Here is an 8,678-nt window from a genome sequence, read left to right on the forward strand (position 1 = left end):
GGTATGGTATGGTATGGTATGGTATGGTATGGCATCATATCAGAGAAAATGGTATCATAATTTGCCCTGTTCTTCCAGCCTCTTATATTGGAATAGAAACTCATCGGGGGCAAGCAGGACTGAGACCAAATCCTCAACAAGCAGGTCAAAGTCCAGGGAGATCCAGGGCACTTGTGGTCGGCTGCTGCTAACAAAACAGCTCAAAACACACACGCCTCACTACAGGGCTGCCCACCCAGAACCCCAGGGGCCAAGTCTGAGCCTGGAAGCCCTACTTTGCCAACAGCATCAGAAAGCTTGTAAAACAAGCTGTTAAACTTTATCTGCATCATAACCCTTGCGATAAAACACCACAGATGTTTCAAAAAAAGATTTCCATGAGGATTGTTTTTCAGAATTAAAAACCTGTTCTTCTTGATATGTGGCAAGACAATCTCAGAGCTGCCATATAAAGAATGTGATAATTTATATAGAAAGAAACTTCAGACTCCACATAATCAGCTCATAAAGTGAGCTGATGCACCTTCCAGAGCTATTAGAAGTAGCACTTAGACAGCGTGCCTGCATCCTGAAAGTGTACATACTGCACTACCCCAGACAGAAACATCCTATTAGCCTGCACATTCACAGGGCCATTAGCATTTAAATATGCAGGAGCTGTGCGCCTTTCAAAATGCCATTTTTACTCTGCTGCAAGGAGAGTTCTTCAGTTTTCATAAACAACTTCTTTTTTTTTTTTTATTCAAGGACCTTTTCAAATGTCAGGGCCAATCAAACACAACACGACAGGTCTCTGGGTGGGAAAAAAAAAAAAAAACAGCTCAGAGGGAAGACAAGAAGAACGGACTAATGTTGGATATTCATGTGGTTGAAAGGTTCAATGACTGCTATCTCAGAGAATTGTGAAGTACAAAAAAATAATGACTGTCCTGATAACAAACAAAGTTCGTAGTGTGGAAAGGCAATCTAAACTGAAAGTCTGAGGCACTCCGATGCGGTATAAAAATCATTTATTTAACAGGGATGTAAAAAGATACAGATAATCTTTTATTGACAGAGATAAACTGTATTTTATGGGGCTTTCATGAAACGTGGATTTTGTGAAAACAGTTGTCTTTTTTTTTTTTTCTGAAAGCAGGCCAAACAGATTGTGTCGTAAGAGACGCCTAAAAAAAAAAAGGTACGCTCTAAACTCTATTCTCCCCCACCTCACCATTTCTGAATGTCAATGTCACAGACCAACAATGGGCAAAGCTCTGTGTGCCCACAAGTGACTCCAAAAAAAAAAAAAAACCCAACTCCAACTCTTTTTTTTTTCACCCTCTTTCTCTCCGTCAGCACATTTGGAGAGAAAAGTTTTCTCTGCAAAGTGGTGCTCAGCAGAATGGCAAACAAACAGAGCCGTCTCTCCACTGGCCAGGGCACACTTCAGCATTTTAGACATCTCTTTCACTTTACAGCTTGCCTAACATCAGCAGGATGGATCCTCCTGACACAAGTCTATGTCAGCTGGACTGGAAAAGGGGCTCTGCCGACACACAATGGAACCCTTTCCTCCTCCTCCTTCTCCTCCTCCTTTTGCCACCTCCCTCCTGAGACAGGAGAGAGTGAGCAGGAAGGAAGGAACAAAAAAAAAAAAAAGAAGAGGAAATTAAACACAATACATATGCCTGTACTTTTAAGTTGTGTGTAATTCCTTTTTCTGGAAACTTCACCAGCCGCATGAGAGAAAACTTCACGCCCCACTGCTATCTCTGTCTCTATTTGTCTCTCTCTCTCTTTCTCCTTCACTTTCTTCCTCTCTTCATTTGTCTCTCTCTCTCTCTCTCTCGCCGACTACAGCAAAGCACAGTCATCCAGGGGGACATTATTAGCTGTCAGCATTAACAACCAGCGTAGTAGCAACAGCAGCAGCAGTGTCTGTTTCATAACAATGTTCACAGAAAGCCTCTTCTCTGGCCCAGCGAGAGGAGCAGGCAGTCAGGACAGCCTGCTGCGTGCAGATGGTGCTTTGTCTCTGCTAGTTCCTGCAAAAAGTGACACGCAGACACAAGCGCGAGCACACATGATGTACATGCACACAGAGTTGGAAGACGGAGCCACTATTCATTCCTTAATCCTCTGTGGTTTGCATGAAAGTTAATGGCAGCTCTGGCTATGCCAAGCGAAAAACGGGGAGGTGAGAGGGAGAGGATCAATGCTTTTTTTTTTTTTTTCATGCTGGCAAACACACACACACACACACACACACACACACACACACACACACACACACACACTTTTCCATGGAAGAGAGACAATGTTTAACATCCTTTTAGATCTCTAAACGAAGCATCTTCATCCACCCTCGTCCTCACTCACACACATCCATCTCTGGCATCAGGGCCATGCATGCAGTTGAGAGCAATTAAGACTTCTTTGGATGAAAATGCGCGGTCATTAAGGAGGAGCAGGGAATCCAAGTGTGATGCTTTACACCAGGTGGGAGGCTATTAGACAGCTAACTCCACTGGTCATAAATACGATGAACAGTAAACATCCTCCCCTGGTCCCCCACTGCTGCTCCTGCAATCATATGAGTTAATAATTTAGAGAAATCCTCATTATAGTATCCACCACATACTACACACACACTTACCATGAAGGCTATAGTCATTTCAATGATTGGCCTTGTTTACACTGGTGTACTAATTACATTAACAATGCTCCTAATATAAGAGTCCCAGTAAGACCCTGATTCACTTGGTTTTCATAAAGTGTTTAAAGTGATTAGAAAACCAGTGACACAAGACACAAAGCCACAAACATTTGCACGTGTTTCTATGGTGTATATCTTTAAAATGTCGAGGCCGAGCTCTTCTTTGACCATTCTTCATTTTAAACCAGCTTATTACCTAGAAAGCTGCAAAAATCGTTAACTGCTCTGTACGGCTGCAGCATTGATTATTACCATAAATAAATAACTAAATCGACTATTTGGATAGTGAAATGCACAATTGCTTAATGGGTCTTATTTAACTATCAGCTTTTAAATGTAAAGTTACTCGTGCCAGTCAACATGCCTTCTCTTGATAGGCATGTTCAACTACTTTCTGCCCAAAAAAATGATGAATAATCCAAAAAATACTGGATTTTTTTTATTTTTATGAATATTAAAGTAATATCTTAAAGGTTTATTTTTTTTAATTTTCTATGTCGTAATTATTTAGAGAGAGGACAGTGGATAGAGTCAGTAATCCCGAAGGAGAGAGAGTAGGGAATGACAGGCGGGAAAGGAGCCACAGGTTGGATTAAAAACCCAGCCCACCTGCTTGGAGGACCATGGCCTCCTGACATGGGGCACGTGCACTAACCACCAGGTCACAGTCGCCCCCTATTCAAGATTTATCTCTATTTGTCATTAGATATCTCTGTTGTATAAACTCAAAGAGAAAAAATCTCCTAAAGACCACAAGACCTTGAAGAATTGATATCAATGCTTGATCTTAATTTATCTATCACGCTGCAAAAACATCTAGCAGACTGCGTGTCATTTAACAAGTAAAGAAATACTCAGAAAGACTGTAAGCAGGGAAAGGGTGCAGCAGCAGCAGCAGCAGCAGCTGTAGTGATAATGTATTTTTTTCTTCTTTTTTTTAAGGAAAACTTTGTTTGTTATCTCTATGGATATGATGATATAGATTTGGGAACTTTTTGTGTTGGTTTGATTGACTCAATTAAATCCCTTGGACTATAATTTGATTGTCTGGTCGGCATGCCAACATAACCTCTTAAATACATAATTCAGGATTGACAAAGCTCACAAACAAGCTTGCCAAAGTGGAAGGCTATATGACTTTGACAGCTCTTAAGAAACAACTAAGGCAGTATCTACCTATATCTCCAAACTGTTTCCCTGTATATTATATCAAAGCAGACCGAGGAGTGGGAAGAAACAAGACACTTTATTGCGCCCTGTGTCTTTTTAGTGCAAACACGCCTTATCAGTGAAGACAATCAGACACCTGCTGCTGCACACATCCACTCTCCCAAAACTATCCTTCACAGCCACAGACACACAAAAAAAACGACAGACTCAGACGCAACTGAGACAAAACAAAGCAAGTCTGAACGAGCAAGAAACAGGTGCAGGGAACTTGTAAAGTGCCACAATTACACTAAACTAACCACTCAGTAGAGTTTAAAATGTCTGTTCTATTGAGACAAAACTATTGCCAGCAAGAAAGAGAGACACTCAAACAGATCTCAAAGAGTAAGTGAAGTACAAGTTTTCCTCCTATGTTGACATGCTCTGATGCACACATTTCTCTGTTTGCGGATTGCTATCAAATTCTCAATGCATTTTTTTGTTTGCAACATCAAAACGTGTTCTATCAATAAACTACAACAAAACTCCAAGTGAAGAGAAGTAAACAACTAAGAATTACTCAACAGGATATGGTTTGCAGCCAGACACGTGGTAGGTATCAATCCTTAATCCTCCTCCATGTAAATTCGCAAACCAGTATGTTTAAGTGACATCAGGCTGTGAGTTTCGGCCTATTGCAGATGGCACTGTGTAATTTCACACCCATTACCTCCTCTCCACAATGCACAGCACAATCACATGACAGTAAATTCCTCTCAAACCGACTCCTATGGGAACTCTTAGGAGACGTTAGCGGCCTGGCCATTATGGGAATTCTCAGAAGAGTTCAGAAGAGCTATTTCAGCAGCATCCAAATTACTGTGTTAAATGGAGTATTAGCTCTGAGAATATGATTAACCAAGTGTAATTACTTTGCTTCTCTGACTTCAAAACAGGCTGGCAGTGCTCAATTCAGGGTTTCTTTTTTTTTTTTTTTAAGTTGTTCTGCATCTTGTAAATCGTGTAAACAAATAAGACACACACGGCAGAAGTAGAAGAAAGTAGTCCCCGAGAATAAGTCCAACAAGTATTCTCTGGCTGAAGCGAGAGACAGCACCTGAGCTTTCAAAACCAATCATCTCTTCCTGCATCAGTGCACTCGCTCCCCAGCTCGCTTCTCGCAACTATCCAGCGTGTCATAAGACAGCAGAAACACACAAATGAGGCCCTTACACAAGCATGTTGCACAGCAGATCAGCCATGTACAAGCAGTGCTTCCTACAAGAACAAATCATGTTCGTAATCACAGCACAAGGACTCCACCAGTCACCAGGGAATATCTGTTGAGGCAAATGAGACCCCTTATTTCCAATAAAAACACGTGCGTAAACACTGATAACAACTACCATCAAGCACAAAACATATGCGCGACATCATAAATATCAAAGCGTCTGTTTTTTGCGTTTTCCTGGCATTTCTTCCTCCTCGGCGATAAATCAAAAGGGCCTGATAGGAGCGGTCGTGTACATTGTGGAGCGTCCTGCGATGCATTTGCCTTTGGAGGCTGGCTTTCATATCCAAACACATACGGGCCACAGAGACGCGAGGAGAAAGAAAGAAGTTCAACCCCCGGGGGAGTTGGAGGCACGAGATGAGAGAGTAAGAAGCAAACAGGGAGGGTGGTGTTGCAGATGGGCAAAAGGGAATCTAAGTAAGAAATGACCAACTAATAAGAAATGTATCAGTTGCATGATCAGGTACTTTTTTAGTATGTGGGTAAGGGTGGGGGTGGGGGTGGGGGTGGGGGCTTCATAATCTCAGTCTCAAAGCAAAACCTCTTGAGATGATCAGATATCCTAATAAACATGGCGTTTCAGGGTGAGGGCCAGGGCCTCCATGTCCTTCACAAAGGCCTTTTCTCTGCGGGCAAGCTCCACTCTAAGTTCCCCTGCCTGTTGTGACAATGCCCACGGGGGGAGAGCAGATGTCCGTTGCCAGCAGCACATCTGCATACAGCCTCAATCTCCACCCCTTCACTGGCCAGACAATGGAGCCGCCCTCCTCCTCCTCCTCCTCCTCCTCCTCCTCCACTTGAAGCTTTTCCTCCAAATGCAGAAGAAGAAAAAAAAGAAAGAAAGAGGGGAGAGGGATAGAATTGCATTTTTGATAAGCAATGCCCCTTCTGCCTGTCAAATCTGTGAATTAAAAGGATTATGTGCAGGTGTTCATAAGGAGGCCTGATTAGATCACTAATTAAACACTCATTAATTAGTAGGCTGCAGATGACAAGTGAAGTTCAAACTGGATGTGTTTGGTTGCACACATGCGAGCAAAAAAAAAAAAAAATGTTGCAGCTGCACGCACGAAAAAAAAACACGTGTGCCAAACTTTTGATCAAACTCTTTCAAGTGTATCCCACTTGGCTTTATGCTTTTCAATGCATTCATTACAATGACTCTATCAATATTTACAGAACAATACCCGTTGTTGATCTTCACTGCATCTTTTAAGATTTTTCACCACTATCTTATAACTCTAATCGTTACTTGATAAAAAAAAAAAAAAAAAACGTATTCCAACATCACTCATATGAAGTGAAGTATCGGCTGATGTCTACACCCATCGTCCCTTGTCCCTCCTTGCTGATGGCGCAGGGACACATGGACAGCGACGCGAGCAGAGCTTTCAAAAACTACACCCCGACGGAGCACACACTGAAACATTTTTTCACCACCTTTTTTTCAATAATCTTGTATCCTACCTCGACTGGATGTTTATAGAGAGTTCAAACGTCGGCTTTAGGGGCTCCAGACTTAGCATCGCAGGCTACGCATTTCAAATTCGCTTGTTATCTCGGATTTAGATAATGATCCACCTTTGGATGACATAAAAAAAAAAAAACTTAATCCTGAACGCAACGGGACAATCTCCGGCGCTGGGAAACGGTGCCTGCTGTCGGTTTTTTAAAAGGGGGAAGTAGCCGCAGCTCTCGGTGTGCCTGGTTATCCTGCTGTTTACTTATACGCTTCATAAACACTCCTATTCTTTTCCTCCTGCCAGAATTGAGAGGTGTGTATCAGTTTGCTTTCCCTTTTTTTCTCTCGCTTTTTGAGTGAGGCGGAGCCTTTGCCCACTTCTCCCTCACTCGCACACACACACACACACGCACACACACGCGCGCGCGCACACACACACGCACACGCACACGCACGCACACACATACACACACGCACACGCACACACGTAGCAAAGATGAGAGACACTTTGAAGATGGGACAGTCATAGGGAAATCTGAAGAAAAGCTTAGTTGCGTTAGTAATATCTAACACACACGCACACACACTCACACACACACACACACACACACACACACACACACACACACACACACACACACACACACACACACACACACATATATAGCCTGTATATACAGTGTGTGTCAGTGAGAATAGGTTATAAGCACACTTGTTGTTGCTGCTGCCTTTAATCAAAACATTTCAAAGGGTCATTTTTATTTTATTATTGCTCTCTATTCAAAGCACTCTGCTTTACTAACTTTATGCAAGCTTGTGCTTAAGCACTTCAAGCAACTCAAGCTGACCCCCCCCCCCCCCCCCCCTTATTATTTTTTAATGACAGTTAACTACCATTCAACCTACTCTGTATACAGGCCTATTATGTTTCATTCTTACACTGTCTAGGTTCACAAAATAGCCTACCATATATGTTTCACTAGCCTTTAACGCAGCTAACATAAACAGAAAACACACTGGTCATTTGAAAACAGCGTTTTAGGGAAACTTTTTTTTCTTCAATCCTGTTACTTCGCCGCCCCCCCCCCCCCCCAAAAAAAACAACCTTAACCAGTTTGCACCATTTATTTTAAGTTTAGTTAAGATTTGAGTAATCATTCTAACCATCTGAAATGTCATCGGGACAAAACACAAAGAGATGCTGAGATAAGCCTGTTGAGCGAGCTCATTTCTAAGACGGATCAACCAACATACCAAGCAACAACCTCCTTATTTAGGCTAGTCATTTTATTACATTGAACCTTCAGTTCTTTGTAAAAGAATAAAATACTTTACAGTCTGGATTAATACTGGAGTATCCCAAATAATCCCAAAATGTCACTAGTTTTAACACTAGTTACATGACACAGGTGTATTATGGACCAGTTACAATTCTACAAATGTATTGTCGAAACAATAGACAACTAAAAGACAGTAAACTAGGGGTGCTACGCCGCTTACTGATTGAGATTCTGCAGTGCTGTAATTAAGTTCTACCGTCAATACGCCTTTGGCCTTTGTACTTAGGCTACATATTGCATTTGCAACAGTGTAATATTGGCATCAAGTGTGGATTGCTTACAGCTTGCAGAAGTGCAGGATGCACAATGTGTAAACACAGAGAAAACTTCACACACACTCAGGCATGTGCACACACACACGCACACACACACGGCTCCAGCATTACATTATGCCTCTGTTAATACTAACAATGGCAGATCAGGGGCAGAACGACACCCCACCATTTCACTGTAGCGGTTACACATTGCATACAAGGCATAACAGGGTTGTATGTTTCTCATCTTCAACTGGCAATCTGAAAGCTCCATTGCTGCTCCTGTGTGTGTACAGTATATCATTTGTATATAACTTGTGTTTTTTATTTTACTTTTTGTATCTGTGTGCTGTTCTATCCTTTGGTGTTACCTGCTGCTAGAATCTGAATTTCCTGAGGGAACCTTCCCAAGGGATTAATAAAGTTCCTATCTATCTATCTATCTATCTATCTAGCGAAAAAGCTATTCCTGGATCAATTA

General features: G+C 42.0%; 1 protein-coding gene across 1 annotated transcript in view; it reads right to left on the reverse strand.

The window, feature by feature from the left end:
- The window catches only part of LOC109987906 (C-terminal-binding protein 2), a 68,062-nt gene extending 61,132 nt beyond the window's left edge, over nt 1–6,930 (reverse strand). The window contains exon 1 of the mRNA XM_065959430.1: nt 6,609–6,930. The gene's annotated coding sequence lies outside the window, so the exon portion shown is untranslated. The remainder of the gene's footprint in view (nt 1–6,608) is intronic.
- Between the last annotated feature and the right edge of the window lie 1,748 nt (nt 6,931–8,678).

Source organism: Labrus bergylta, chromosome 10 (genome assembly GCF_963930695.1).
Source record: "Labrus bergylta chromosome 10, fLabBer1.1, whole genome shotgun sequence".
Taxonomy (NCBI): domain Eukaryota; kingdom Metazoa; phylum Chordata; class Actinopteri; order Labriformes; family Labridae; genus Labrus; species Labrus bergylta.